The sequence below is a fragment of the Puma concolor genome, chromosome E4 (assembly GCF_028749965.1).
Source record: "Puma concolor isolate L17-30 chromosome E4, mPumCon1.1.hap2, whole genome shotgun sequence".
In the NCBI taxonomy this organism is placed as follows: domain Eukaryota; kingdom Metazoa; phylum Chordata; class Mammalia; order Carnivora; family Felidae; genus Puma; species Puma concolor.
In genome coordinates this window covers 886,219-900,409 of record NC_141683.1, presented here as the reverse complement: position 1 = coordinate 900,409, position 14,191 = coordinate 886,219, and the positions used below count along the sequence as shown (strand labels likewise).

The 14,191-nt window shown below is 46.4% G+C and overlaps 1 protein-coding gene and 1 long non-coding RNA gene across 2 annotated transcripts in view; one reads left to right on the top strand and one right to left on the bottom strand.

Moving 5' to 3' along the window:
* Positions 1 to 1,881: 1,881 nt before the first annotated feature.
* On the bottom strand, positions 1,882 to 5,129 carry LOC147572172 (uncharacterized). The gene is made up of 3 exons (XR_015246142.1): positions 4,887 to 5,129; positions 2,997 to 3,529; positions 1,882 to 2,755 (listed from the first exon to the last, which is right to left on the bottom strand). It is a non-coding gene; the product is annotated as an uncharacterized LOC147572172 (long non-coding RNA).
* An 8,683-nt stretch (positions 5,130 to 13,812) lies between these two features.
* The window catches only part of ADAR (adenosine deaminase RNA specific), a 38,897-nt gene continuing 38,518 nt past the window's right edge, over positions 13,813 to 14,191 (top strand). The window contains exon 1 of the mRNA XM_086694067.1: positions 13,813 to 13,914. The gene's annotated coding sequence lies outside the window, so the exon portion shown is untranslated. The remainder of the gene's footprint in view (positions 13,915 to 14,191) is intronic.

The window sequence follows — 14,191 nt, the reverse complement described above, 5'->3', positions numbered from 1 at the left end:
TGGGAAGACTGCAGACGGGCCACAGGGGTTCGGGAGAGACGCGGGGGCCTGAAATAACCAGCGAGACGGCGGGTGGGAGAGGGGCCAGCAGACGAGGGGACGTGTGCGCGCAGCGGTGGCGGAGAACCGTAAGTAAGCCAAAGGCAGCCACAGCTGCACATTTTGCGCTAGCCCAGCGAAGCGTTACCCCGCTTATTACGGGGCCATCGCAGGAGAGCTGACTGGCCCGAGACTCGCCCGCCCGGCGTCGTCGGCCGGTCGCGCCCTGAGCGGGGACCTCCGGCCAGCCTCCCTAGAGCCACACAAACGACTGCTCGGTCGGGGGGGGGGGGGGGGGGGGGGGGGGGGCTCCTGTCTCGGCTGGGGGAGCCACGAACAGGTCGCATTGCCGCTGCCCTGCGTCCTTCATTCTCAGGCCGGGGAAACAGCGACACAGAGCGCGTTTTATCTTTATTAAAGACGTCATCAGACATAAGATGGGTTCTCCCCGCAGTAACTACATTACTGCCAGCAGAACGCCGACCAAATGGCTCTTCCTGGAATAAAATGCACGGGAGAACATCTGGTGCCAGCAGCCAAATTCGCTTAAATCTTCACCCAAAACTCCTGAAGATTCTCTACGAAGAATTGTGTTTTTTAACCATTGGGACATTACAAGAAATCGGATACGAGGAACACAATAAGAAGCGGCTTTAGTCTACACTGGCCGAGACAGGAGAGTGGGAGGGAACCCTCTCAATGACAGATAGGGATCATTCTGGTGGAGTGAGTTCACCCCAAATCTCTATCATTACGTCTCCTGTTTGAGGCTTTTATTTTTTCTGAAGAGTGACTTTTTTTTTTACACGCGAGACTGTTCTGCTTATAGATTAGTCTCCTCTTTTTGAATTTCTCCCCCTAACAAGTTAAAGAGTGACCCTAAATGTAGACTTAGGGCTTATATTTTATTTTTTTAATTTTTATTTTATATAGAGAGAGTGCATGAGTGTGGGAGGGGGGCAGGGAGGACAGAGAGAGAGAGAGAGAGAGAGAGCCTGGCACAAAACCTGACTCAGGGCTCCATCCCACGAACCGTGAGATCATGACCTGAGCCGAAGTCAAGAATCTGACTGAGCCACCCAGGCACCCCAGGGCTTACATTTTAAAAGACATTTTCTCTGCTTTAAAAAAAAAAAAAAAAAGTGAGGGGACATGGTAGGTTGGTTGGTTGGTTGGTTGGTTGACTGGTTAGACCTCAGAGGTGGCCTTTAGTTTTTGAGACAATTGAGTAAATTGTTCTGGAAACTTCTGGAAACATAACCTTCTGTTCATCAAGAATCCTCGCATCAAACTACAGAGCGCGCTTACCTTGGCCTGGAAATGTTTTCATCAAATGTTCTGTTTAACTTTAAAGGACCTTTTAGAAACTACTTCAAAGAGAGCTTTACCTCAAGGTCAGCCTTTCTTCCACTTCCAACCTTGCTGTTTTTGTTCGATTCCTATGAAGGTCAGGAGCCCGCAGGACCAGGCGGACGGTGCGGCTTCTCCCCCAGCGAGCACCTCCAGGGCTGTCCGGGCTCGCCGCGTCCCTCCCTGCCCTCCCCACAGCCCTCAAACCACCCACTGACCGACCCCCGAGCCCCCTGCAAAGTGTGGGGAGACTCCAGCCAGGACCAGCCTGCAGAGGGTGGCGGCCAGGCTGACCTCATCAGATGAGGGGGTCTTGTTTTGGGAGGGTCTGCTGCAGGAGGAGGCCCGGAGGCCCCTGGGACACGCTGAAACAGACACGCTGAACAAACGGCCTCTCCGGTAGAAGCAAATTAAGGGTTTGTTGTTTGTGTTTGTCGAATTTTCAGGTAAGAGCATTATTTTCATGAATAACAAAAAGCGCGTTTCTTTTTTTTATTTTTTTAAATTTTTTTTAACGTTTTTTATTTATTTTTGAGACAGAGAGAGACAGAGCATGAACGGGGGAGGGGCAGAGAGAGAGGGAGACACAGAACCGGAAGCAGGCTCCAGGCTCTGAGCCATCAGCCCAGAGCCCGACGCGGGGCTCGAACTCACGGACCGCGAGATGGTGACCTGAGCCGAAGCCGGACGCCCAACCGACTGAGCCACCCAGGCGCCCCAAAAAGCGCATTTCTAAAGGTGGTGTAGAGCTGTATGGAAATCTGGATGTTGAGGGAATGAAAGGTAAGTGGTAAGACGATGTCTATACCGTGACCCCATTTGTGGTAAGCGCCTCTGAGGGATAATAAAAAACTGGTTGGGAACGTTTACCCTGGAGGGGAGGCAGGAACAAGTTAAATGCATAGGAATAAAAACAATGTGGTCCAGGGGCGCCTGGGCGGCTCAGTCGGTTGAGTGTCTAACTCTGGATTTAGGCTCAGGTCATGATCTCACCGTCCATGAGATCCAGCCCCGTGTCGGGTTCTGCACTGGGCCTGGAGCCTGCTTGGGATTCTCTCTCTCTCTCTCTCTCTTTCTCTCTCTCCCTCTGCCCCTTCCCCATTCATGCGTGTGCTCTCTCTCTTTCAAACAAAAAAAAATTTTGTGTAATGTTTATATTTGAGAGAGACAGAGACAGAGCGAGAGCAGGGAAGGAGCAGAGAAAAAGGGAATCCAAAGCAGGTTCCAGGCTCTGAGCTGTCAGCACAGAGCCCGACGTGGGGCTCGAACTCACGAACCGTGAGATCGTGACCTGAGCCGAAGTCAGACGCTTAACCGACTGAGCCACCCGGGCGCCCCTCAAATTAAAAAATTTAAACAGGGGCGCCTGGGTGGCGCAGTCGGTTAAGCGTCCGACTTCAGCCAGTCGCGATCTCGCAATCCGTGAGTTCGAGCCCCGCGTCGGGCTCTGGGCTGATGGCTCAGAGCCTGGAGCCTGTTTCCGATTCTGTGTCTCCCTCTCTCTCTGCTCCTCCCCCGTTCATGCTCTGTCTCTCTCTGTCCCAAAAATAAATAAAACGTTGAAAAAAAAAATTTAAAAAAAAAAAAATTTAAACAAACAAACAAACACAGTGTGGTATTGGCACAGGAATCTACGGAAGTCAATGGAACTGAGATTTTAGAGTCAGTAGCAAGATCGAAGGACATGAAGAAGAATATCTCATAATGATAGTGAAGTCAGTTCACTAAGAAGAGATAGCAATATAAAATTAGTAAATACCTGATATCAAACATCAGAATATAGAAAACAAATACATTAAAACATTAAAATCTCCTTTATGTAATATTAGTATCATTATATCTGCTTTCTTTTGTTTTGTGTTTGCTAATCAACTGTTAAACCCGTCTATTATTAGTATCGGTTACAGCATTTTTCAGTTCTAGAGTTTCCCTTTGGTACTCTTGCTATAGTCTTCGATTCTCTCCTGAAATTGTCCATCTTACACTTTAATTTCTAGAACATGTGAATCACAGTTGTCTTAAAGTCTGGGTATGAGGACTCCAATATCTGTATCTCCTGGGGGCCTCTTCCGTTGTCCCTCTCGCCAAGGTTTTGGTAAAGGCTTCCCTGTTTTCCATGCCTCGTCATCAGGAGCTAGACCTAATGTGGGAAACAATATAGAGATAATTTCAAGTAGTGGATAATATTATCTTCACCCAGAGAGGATTTGTTCTTGTTTACAGGACAGATTAGGACAGGGCAAACCACGCGAATAAACCCACCACTGAGTCGATTCAAGCTGGATTCCAACCTCTGGGAGCGCTAGCCTGTTTCGGCTCATCCTTACTCCCGGGGACCCAACGGGAAGGCCTGGGATGTTTGCCAGGACCCCCCTCACCGATGAGCCCTCAACTCCGAGTATCATCTCCCTGGGAAACTTCCAGAAGCTCTGCTCACCTTGTCCTATCAGACTCAACTCCAGAATTGGTAAAGAGGGGCGCCCAGGGGGGGCGGGCAGGAGGGGGCTCAGTCAGCTGAGCGTCTGACTCTCCATTTTGGCTCAGGTCGGGGTCTCACAGTTCGTGGGTTCGAGCCCCGCATCGGGCTCTGTGCTCACAGCACAAACTTGCTTGGGATTCTCTCTCTCCCTGTGTCTCTGCCCCTCCCCCACTTGTGCTCGCTTGCTCTCTCTCTCTCAAAATAAATAAACATTTTTTTAAAATTAGAAACAATAGAATCGGCAAAGAGCTCAAGTGGGGCCAAGTTCTGGCCTCACCCCATGGGGCTCTCTTGCAGTGTCTTGACCCGTTTTCTGTGCTCTCAGACATTCTAGGAATACCTTGCCCAGCCTTTCTAATTGTTCTTTAAAACATTTTTTTTCTTTTAACGTTTATTTGTTTTTGAGACAGAGTGTGAGCAGGGGACGGGCAGAGAGAGAGGGAGACCCAGAATCCAAAGCAGGCTCCGGGCTCCGAGCTGTCAGCACAGAGCCTGACCTGGAACTCGAACTCATCAACCGCGAGATCATGACCTGAGCGGAAGTCTGACGCTTAACTGACTGAGCCACCCAGGCGCCCCACACCTTTCTAATTGTTCTTGATGGGAGGCTTGATCTGACACAATCTGGTTTGAAACATCTTTGTGTGATTTTTATTTATTCTACCTACTTCAGCGAGTCTGAAGAAGGAAGTGCTTAACAGCGCCCAGAGGTATCTTTCAAACTTTCTCTCAAATGAAAAATTCTGCCAATAATAACTTCGAGAGCCCATCAGAAGATAACAGAACACCGTGATCTGGCTCTCGTACATGACCTGCCATATTTAGTAACACTCCTGGAGGGACACGGAGACGGGCCATTTCAAAGACTTCCTTTGCCTCAGTTTTCTCTCTCTCCCAAACCCCACAGCCAAAGCCTCTGCACCCACACACCTCCCTTCCGCCCGGCGGCCTGTCCCTCCCTTTCTAGTTACTCCCGACGCTAGGGGTCCACACTCGCGTGCGTCCCACCGGAGCTTACGGGAAGGACGCGACGGCAAAACGGCGCGCACGAGGCTTCAACAAAGGGAGTCCGCACTTGGACTATCCCTGCTCGTCTCCAAGGACGCCTTCAAGGTCGAGCGCGCCCCCACACCTGTGCCTCTAACGTGCCGTCCCCTCTCCCTCCCTGCCGGTCGTCACGTGCTCAGTCCCTCCCTCGGCCTCACCCGTCTGCAGAATGCTGAATTTCAGCGCCAGCCGCCGCTGCCGGGGCCCCCTGTGCACGGACGCCAAGCAGGTGCGCCGACGGCCCCGCCCCATGCCGCCCTGCCCGCCCCGCCCCGCGGCTGCCCTGCCCCGCTGACGCCCGCGGTCAGACAGCGGGGGGGGGACACGCGGCACAACACAGAAGGGCAGGGGAGTCGACGTTCACGACAGAAGGAAACGGGTCGGTAGGGAGATTCCTCTCTTCTCTCCCCAGGAGAGTTTATTGAGCGATTGAAGACACCTTTAAGATACTCCTGCAGGCCCACTTCCCTGAGACACGCTTTCTACGGCTTCTGGAAGGACAGTCCCCCAAGGCTGAGCTGTCCCAGTTGTACTAAGTGGCAGCTACTTGGTAAACACATCCTCGCATCGGCTCTCCTTTCGCTGTGTGTGAACCCAAACAAACATACGACAATGCCTGATCCGCGCGCAGTTAGAAAGACAGAAACAAGAACGGAGACAACAGCTCTGCGCAAGTCAGAAGGAGAGCGCAAAGAGCCAAAGCTTTCAGAGCTCCTGTGCTGTCTAGAGGAGTGTCAACACTGCTTAAACCCTGGACCTTGTTCAATTAGAATGCGTGACAAATTAAAAAAAAAAAAAAAACAAAATACTACAAAAAGAGAAAGTATAATCCCAAATCTTTCAAAAGAAAAATGTGGAATGGGGGAAAAAAAAGTTTCAGAAAGAACTCAGTTAATCCAAGAACAGGAACACAAGAAAGAAAAAGATCAGAAACAAAATACATAGAACAAGAAGAAATCAACAAGTAAAATAGACTCAAAGTCTAAATATATTAGGAATTGCAGGACGCCTGACCGGCTCAGTCGGTTAAACAACCGACTCTTGATTTCGGCTCAGGCCATGATCTCACAGTTTGTGAGTTCGAGCCCCATGTCCAGCTCTAGCCTGACAGTGTGGAGCCTGCTTGGGACCCTCTCTCTCCCTCTTTCTCTGCCCCTCCCCCACTTATTCTCTCTTTCTCTCTCTCTCTGTCAAAATAAGTAAAAATAAGTAAAAATATTTTAATAAAATATATATATATAAAAACAATTACAACAAATACATGTGACCAAAAATTGACAGTTACAAAACAGAGATTGCCAGCTAAGAATTTTCAAAACCCGGCTATGTATATGAGTACATCTAAAGCAAAAGAACTTAGGTTGAAAATAAAAGGATCAAAATGACATTCTAAGCAAATGCTCACTACAAGAAAGCTGATTTGACTATGTTAATATCAGACAAAAAATAAGCCTTAAGATAAAGAGCAGCACAGAAATAGAAAGGGATAACTGTGTAATGACATAAGATTTAGTTAACCAAAAATTATACTAACGCAATTCTAAACATATAAGCACCTAATGAAACACGTTTAAAATATAGAGAATATAAACTGGTAAAAACCACAAGGAAAAATTGACAAAGCTACCGCCGGTGGTAGTCATGTCATGAAAACTGTGTTTTCAGCATGACTTCATCTATGACTACTGATTCAAGCAGACAGAAAAGGGAAAAAAAAGATCAGCAAAGATACAGGATATTTGAACAACAAGAGTAACAAGCTTGCAGCAATATATTGATTCTATACCCAATAGTGAAAGAAAACAAACTTTCTTCAAGCACACATGGAACATTTATAAGATTAGAGCATATACGAGGCCAAAAAGCAACTATCCACAAATTTCAGAGAAAAGTATCACAAAAACTATGTTCCGATCGCAATGCAAGTATTTAGAATTTAAAATTGTGATAGATTTTGAAATTTAAGAACATGTTTTTTAAATAACTCATGAGTCAAAGAAGAAACCATAATAAAAACTTAGATACATTTTACAACTTAATGATAATGAAAACAGTATCTATCAAAACTTGTGGGAGGGACATCTGGCTGGCTCAGTCGAAGGAGCATGCGATTCTTGATTTCAGGGTCATGAGCTCAAGCCCTACATTGGGCATGGAGCCTACTTTATTTTTTTTTTTAATTTTTTTTCAACGTTTTTTATTTATTTTGGGGACAGAGAGAGACAGAGCATGAACGGGGGAGGGGCAGAGAGAGAGGGAGACACAGAATCGGAAACAGGCTCCAGGCTCCGAGCCATCAGCCCAGAGCCTGACACGGGGCTCGAACTCACGGACCGCGAGATCGTGACCTGGCTGAAGTCGGACGCTTAACCGACTGCGCCACCCAGGCGCCCCGAGCCTACTTTAAAAAAGAAAGAAGAAAGAAAGAAGGAAAGAAGGAGAAAGAAAGAAAGAAAGAAAGAAAGAAAGAAAGAAAGAAAGAAAGAAAGAAAGAAAGAAAAAGGGATATAAAGTGGGAAAGTGGGAAAGAAAGTGGGATATGAAAAGTAGTCCTTCATGAGAAAATTATTGCTTTAGATGCTTTTTATATAAGGGGGGACAGGTTAAACGTTAATAAAGTAAGCACAAAACTTAAGAAGCAGAAAACAAAATAAACCCAAAGAAAGTAGAAGGAAAGAGATGATAATTATAAGAGCAGAAACAGAAATAGACAATGAAACAGGAAGCCAAGACACAGAGAAAATCCACGAGCTGGTTCTGTGAAAAGGCCAACAAAATAGCCTCTGCAGTGATTTATCACAGAGAAAAAATAACATAAGTAATTCATCAGTCAGTTTTGACTATAACCAGACTTGAAGCTGTGTTACGAAGCTGTCATCATCAAGACAGTACGGTACCGGCACAAAAACAGACACAGATCAACGGAACAGAAGAGAGAACCCAGAAATGGACCCACAAACGGATGGCCAACTAATCTTCGACAAAGCAGGAAAGAATAGCCAATGAGAAAAGGACAATCTCTTCGACAAATGGTGCTGGGAAAACTGGACAGCGACATGCAGAAGAATGAACCTGGACCACTTTCTCACACCAGACACAAAAAGAAACTCAAAATGGGTGAAATGCCTAAACATAAGACGGGAAACCATCAAGATCCCAGAGGAGAAAACGGGCAGCAACCTCTTTGACCTTGGCCACAGTAACTCCTTACTCAACATGTCTCCAGAGGCAAGGGAAACAGAAGCAAACATGAACTATTGGGACCTCATGAGGATCAAAAGCTTCTGCACAGCAAAGGAAACAATCAGCAAAACTAAAAGGCAACCGACAGAATGGGAGAAGATATCTGCAAACGACATAGCAGATAAAGGGTCAGTATCCAAAATCTCCATAGAACTTATCAAATTCAACACCCAAAAAACAAATAATCCAGTGAAGAAATGGGCAAAAGACATGAATAGACACTTCTGCAAAGAAGACATCTAGGTGGTGAACAGACACATGAAAAGATGCTCAACATCACTCATCATCAGGGAAACACAAATCAAAACCACAATGAGATACCACCTCACACCTGACTAGTGCAGCCACTCTGGAAAACAGTATGGAGGTTTCTTAAAAAGTTAAAAATAGAATTATCCTTCAATCCAGCAATTGCACTACTAGGTATTTATCCAAGGGATACAGGTGTGCTGTTTCAAAGGGGCACATCACCCCAATGTTTATAGCAGCACTATCGACAATAGCCAAAGTATAGAAAGAGCCCAAATATCCATGGACAGATGAGCGGGTAAAGAAGATGTGAGATATATATACAATGGAGTATTGCTGGGCAATCAAAAAGAATGAAATCTTGCCATTTGCAACTATGTGGATGGAACTAGAGGGTATTATGCTAAGTGAAATCAGTCAGAGAAAGAGAAATATTATACGATTTAACTCACACGTAGAATTTAAGAAACAAAACAGATGAACATAGGGGAAAGGAAGGAAGAATAAGATAAAAAGAGAAAGTGAGGCGAACCATGAGAGACTCTTAAATACAGAGAACTGAGGGTTGCTGGAGAGGTATTGGGTGGGGGATGGGCTAAATGGGTGATGAGTACTAAGGAGGGCACTTGTTGGGATGAGCACTGGGTGTTATGTGAGTGCTGAATCACTAATTTCTACTCTTGAAATCATCATTACACTAAATGTTAACCAGCTTGGATGTAAATAAATTTTTTGACCATAATATGCCGTGGTAGCTGACAAAATTCCAAATTTCGTTTATTTTTTGCCTGCTGCAGAGGCCAACTACGGAATCACCATCAGACTTTCCTCCACGTGTCCTCTCCATCTGGGAACCCCCAGGGACAGCCGTGCCACTCTCATGGCAGAGAAGAAAGAGCAAGAGAGCTAGGGCAGACACATACGACAGCCTCGAAAATTTCTGCTCAGATATGATGTCGCCGTGACCAAAGCCATTGCCAGACGAGTGGGTGTCCGTATTCCTCCCACAAGAGGCACTTCAAATCAGGTAACAGGTGTGGATGTGCAGTCCTCTTACAGGAAGGGGGGCAAATATTGGAGGAACAGTAACACAGTCTACCACAAGCAATATTATAGATGTGAAAGGAGAGGTAACTGCAAACACGGCAGGGACTGACAACGCTACCAACAGCTTTGCGCCAATAAACTTTAAATCTTAGAGGAAGTGGAGAAGTTCTTTAAACCGCTTCAAGGAGAAATAAGATACCTAAACAGTCTCACAGTCTCATGACTATTAATGAAATGAAAGCAGTATTTTAAAATCTTCCCACAGGGGGGCCTGGCTGGCTCAGTCAGTAGACCTGGTAACTCTTGGTCTTGAGGTGATGAGTTTTGGGCCCCACCCTGGGTGTAGAGTTTACTCAAAAAAAGATAAATCAATCAATCAATCAATCAATCAATCAATCAATCTCTTTCCACAAAGAAAATACCCAGCCCAGATAGTTTTATAGGTGAATTCTACCAAAACTAGAAGGGAAAGATATTCCAGAGGACATCTAAACAGAAGGAATACTCATTGTATCATTCTATGAGCCTTAAAACACAGATGAAGGCAGAATGAGAAAGGAAAATCACAAGCCCATGATGTTCATTAATACAAAAGTAAAAACCCTACATAGCATAGAAGCTGAGTAAAACAGCATAGAAAATTGATCATAATTTATGGTCAAGTACTTTATCGTAAGAGTGTAAGGACAATTTAATATTAAAAAGTCTAGGGGCGCCTGGGTGGCGCAGTCGGTTAGGCGTCCGACTTCAGCCAGGTCACGATCTCGCGGTCCGTGAGTTCGAGCCCCGCGTCAGGCTCTGGGCTGATGGCTCAGAGCCTGGAGCCTGTTTCCGATTCTGTGTCTCCCTCTCTCTCTGCCCCTCCCCCGTTCATGCTCTGTCTCTCTCTGTCCCAAAAATAAATAAACGTTGAAAAAAAAAAATTAAAAAAAAAAAGTCTATAAATGTCCTTTATCAATATATTAAAGGCAGAGAAAAATATGATCATATCATTCGCTGTAGAAATTTTTTGATTAAATTCAATATCCATTCAAAATAAAAACTTTTCAGTAAATTAGGAACAAGAGGAACCTTCTTTGACAAAGGGGGTTTACAAAAAGCCTACCAAAATATCATTCTAAATTTATTTACCAAAAATAATTCTACAAAATAATTCAAAATGTACTTTTCAAAACTCAAAATCAAGTCCAGACTGCCCAAGTCAAGAATGTCAGGAGAATATCACCATTTCTGTTAACTAGCTAGTGTTATACTTTCAGAAAAATAAAAAGCAAAAATGACTGGAACTGACATTATTTTCATATAATGATTGTCTACATATTGTTTACAAATTATTAGAAAGAACAAATTATTAAAATCAAAGACTAAGTGTTGTATCCAGCATGGTGGCTGGATACAACATCAATATACAAAACTCAAATTTATTTCTACTCCAGCAACAGACCATCACAAAGTGTAAATTTAAAGAATATCCCTTACAATAGCATCAAAAGCTACAAAGTAAGAATAAACCCAACAAAAAATGTGCAAGATCTGGATTCAGAAAATAATAAGGCTTTACTGAAAAGACATTAATGAAGACCTAGTAAAAAGATGGCTATTCCTTGTTTATGAATTGGAAGACTCAGAATCATAAAGATGTGAATTCTGTCCAAACTTATGTGTATATTCAATGCAATGTCAATTAAAATCCCAACAGGTTTTGTGTATGTGTGTGGGTGTGTGTGCCCACGCAACTTGAGAAGCTCGTTCTAAAATATGTCTGGAAAAACATAGGGCCAAGAATAGCCAAGATGGAAGATGAAGAAGAAAAATAAGGAAGATTTTCCCTCCTAAATAACCAAGACTTTTTATTTAACTATGGTAATTAAACAGTGTGGTGTGGACACCAAGACGAATTGTCCAGTAGAAGAGAATAGACAGTTTAGAAATACGGCCATGCACAAACGGAATCATAATATATGACCAAGTTGGCATGACAACCAGTTGGGAAAGGAGGGGCTAGTAAAAAAACAGACCTGGGGGGTGGAAAACTCATGTGCATGTAAAAAGTAAAACCATAAACCAAAGTAAATTCCAGAGAGCATAAGAATTCACACATCAAAAACAAAACTAAGTATGTTTGGAAGTATAAGTTAATGTCTATTGGCGTGCGGAAAAAAAACAGAATAAACATTTATAAACTCAAAGTTAAGAACATGTATTTATCGGAGTGCCTGGATGGCTCAGTTGGTTAAGCATCCAATTCTTGATTTTGGTTCCAGTCATGATCTCACAGTTTGTGAGGTGGAAACCCGCGTTAGGCTTTGTGCTGACAGTGCCGAGACTGCTTGGGATTCTTTCTTTCTCTCTCTCTCTCTGCCCCTCTCCTGCTCATTTTCTCTCTCAAAATAAGTAAATATTTAAACATTAAAAAGTAAAATTCTTAAGTAAAATTTTTTTAAAAAGAACATTTTTATCAAAATAGGAAGTGAAAAGACAAGCAACACGACATGAGAAGAAATTTGCAACACATAAGTGGCAAAGGAGTGGTGTTCAGTACAATCCACTAGAAAAAAACAAAACAGTGAGGAAAAGACACGAACTGGGTATCATAAAAGTGAGTCAAGGATGGCCCCCCCTAGGTTGTTTATTTCTGTACAGCAGGCTGGGACCTATAAACTCAAAGCCTGCCAGTAAGTACCAACCTCAAGTGTTTACACATCCAGTTGTTTTAAACACTGTTCCAACAAGCTGTTAGCCACTTAGAGCCACGTGCCTGTTTTGCATACTTCATGAAACTGCACCCAACATCTGCTGGTCACAGAGAAGATAAACCCTGTGGCTATAATGACCCCAACCTGCGGCTGCCCTTCAGAGCTTTCTGACCCAGCGACTTCCTGCTGGGCTGCAGAGCAACGGACACCTAACATCTGGTCTCCTCGCCATCTAAATGCTCCAGAGTCTCTGGATTGTCTAGTTCTGAGGGCCTTCCCCACCTACAAATCTGTCAAAGGTGACCCAAAGAAAGCCTGTGTGTGTGTTACTGCCACCTCGTGGTCTTATCTTTTTCCTCGCTCTGCCTTGAAATCCCTCCAGCCTCAGACACTTGTATTTCACAGTCAAGAACTACAGATGGCCAACACACTATATGAGATGTCGAACCTCGGGGATATGCCAATAAAGCCAGGACAGGACATTATATAACTCCCCTTTCATGGCCCGAAATCAAGAAGTCTGCAGTGTGAGGGGAGATACGGTGCTGGTACAAGTGGAACTGGGGCATAACCACTCTGGGTAAAGATATGGCACCATCATATAAAGTCGAACGTGACACACCCAAAGCCCATCAATTCCACCCGTAGGTAAACGTACCCAAGAGAAATTTTTGTACAGAAACACCAAAAGGCACTGCTCGTAACCACACTGTTGGAAATCGCAAAAACTAACAAACAACAAAAGCAAATCTAAGCAAACAGACGTAGAGATTGCATAAACGCTCAGCAGCTGGAGAATGGACAATGATACACTCACATAATGGACTATTATGTGGCAGTGACAATGAATGCTGGTGTCCCCCCAGGATAAGCACGCTGAAGCCCTCGTACTGGGAAGCGCTAGCACTCGTGACTGGGATTGGGGGTGCAGGAAAGAGCCCCCACGGAGACCCCTAGGCCTTCGGCCACATCAGAAGCCTACCCCCAGTAAGGGGACCAGGCTGGCACCCTGCTTCCAGCCTTGAGAACCTGTTGTTTCTAAACCCGTGGTGGCTTGCTAAAGCAGCTTGACATTTAGCCAAGACATTTAGCAACATCTTTGCGAAAAGTCCAGAACGCTAGACAAAAGTTAAAAAACGAAAGTAGTGTTATATCGCTTAATAATGAATATAAACGTGAAAGTCCGTTGCAGCGATGGAAGAGTTGCTGTAAACACAAATCAGGATGGAGACGAATTCCGAGGGGCGGCAGTGGTGAAGGATGGAGACTCATCCCCACACTGAAGTCAGTGGGTCGGGCGGTGAGAGGGCGAACACCGAATGACCTTCGAAATTAAACGGGCCATCCGAAAACAAATAAATAAATAAACGGGCCATCCGAGGACCAGCGGTTGCGGCGGCGTCGTAACCGACCCCGTGCACTTGACCGCCACCGAACCCCCCGAGGCACCTCGTGCCGCGCCAGGCCGGGAGCGCACCCGCGGGCCGCCCCCCGCACCAGCACCCCGGCGAGCCCCCGGGAGCCCGGGACGGCGGAACCCCCGCCACCGCGACGCAGACAAAAGAGGCGACGGTCACGTGGTGCTGCCGCCCACGCCCGGCGCGCCGTGACGTCACCACTCGGCGACCGGGCCATTGATTCCCGGCGGCGGCGGCGGCGGCGGCGGCGGCGGCGGCGCGGCTACGTGGTGGGGGCGGGCGGGGAGGGTCCGCGGCCGTGGCAGGCTGTGGGGTCGGGCCGCGGCCCGGAGGATCACCGCACCGGGTAAGAGGCTGTTTCCTTCTCTGCATCCCCTTCCCGGCTGGAGCGGCTGAGGAAGGGGGCGCGGGGCGGGGGCGGGGGGGAGGGTGCGTGCGTGCGCGCGTGTGCGCCCTCCCGTGCGCGCGCGCGTGTGCGCCCGGGGCGCGCGGATGCTCTGGCGCGCGTGCCGGCCGGAGCCCAGCAGCTTGGGGACCGGGGGCGCCGCCGCCCTGGGCGCGAGAGCGGCTGGACGCGGGGCTCGTGGGGCTCCCGGGCCGCCTCCCCGCCCGGACTGCCTGCG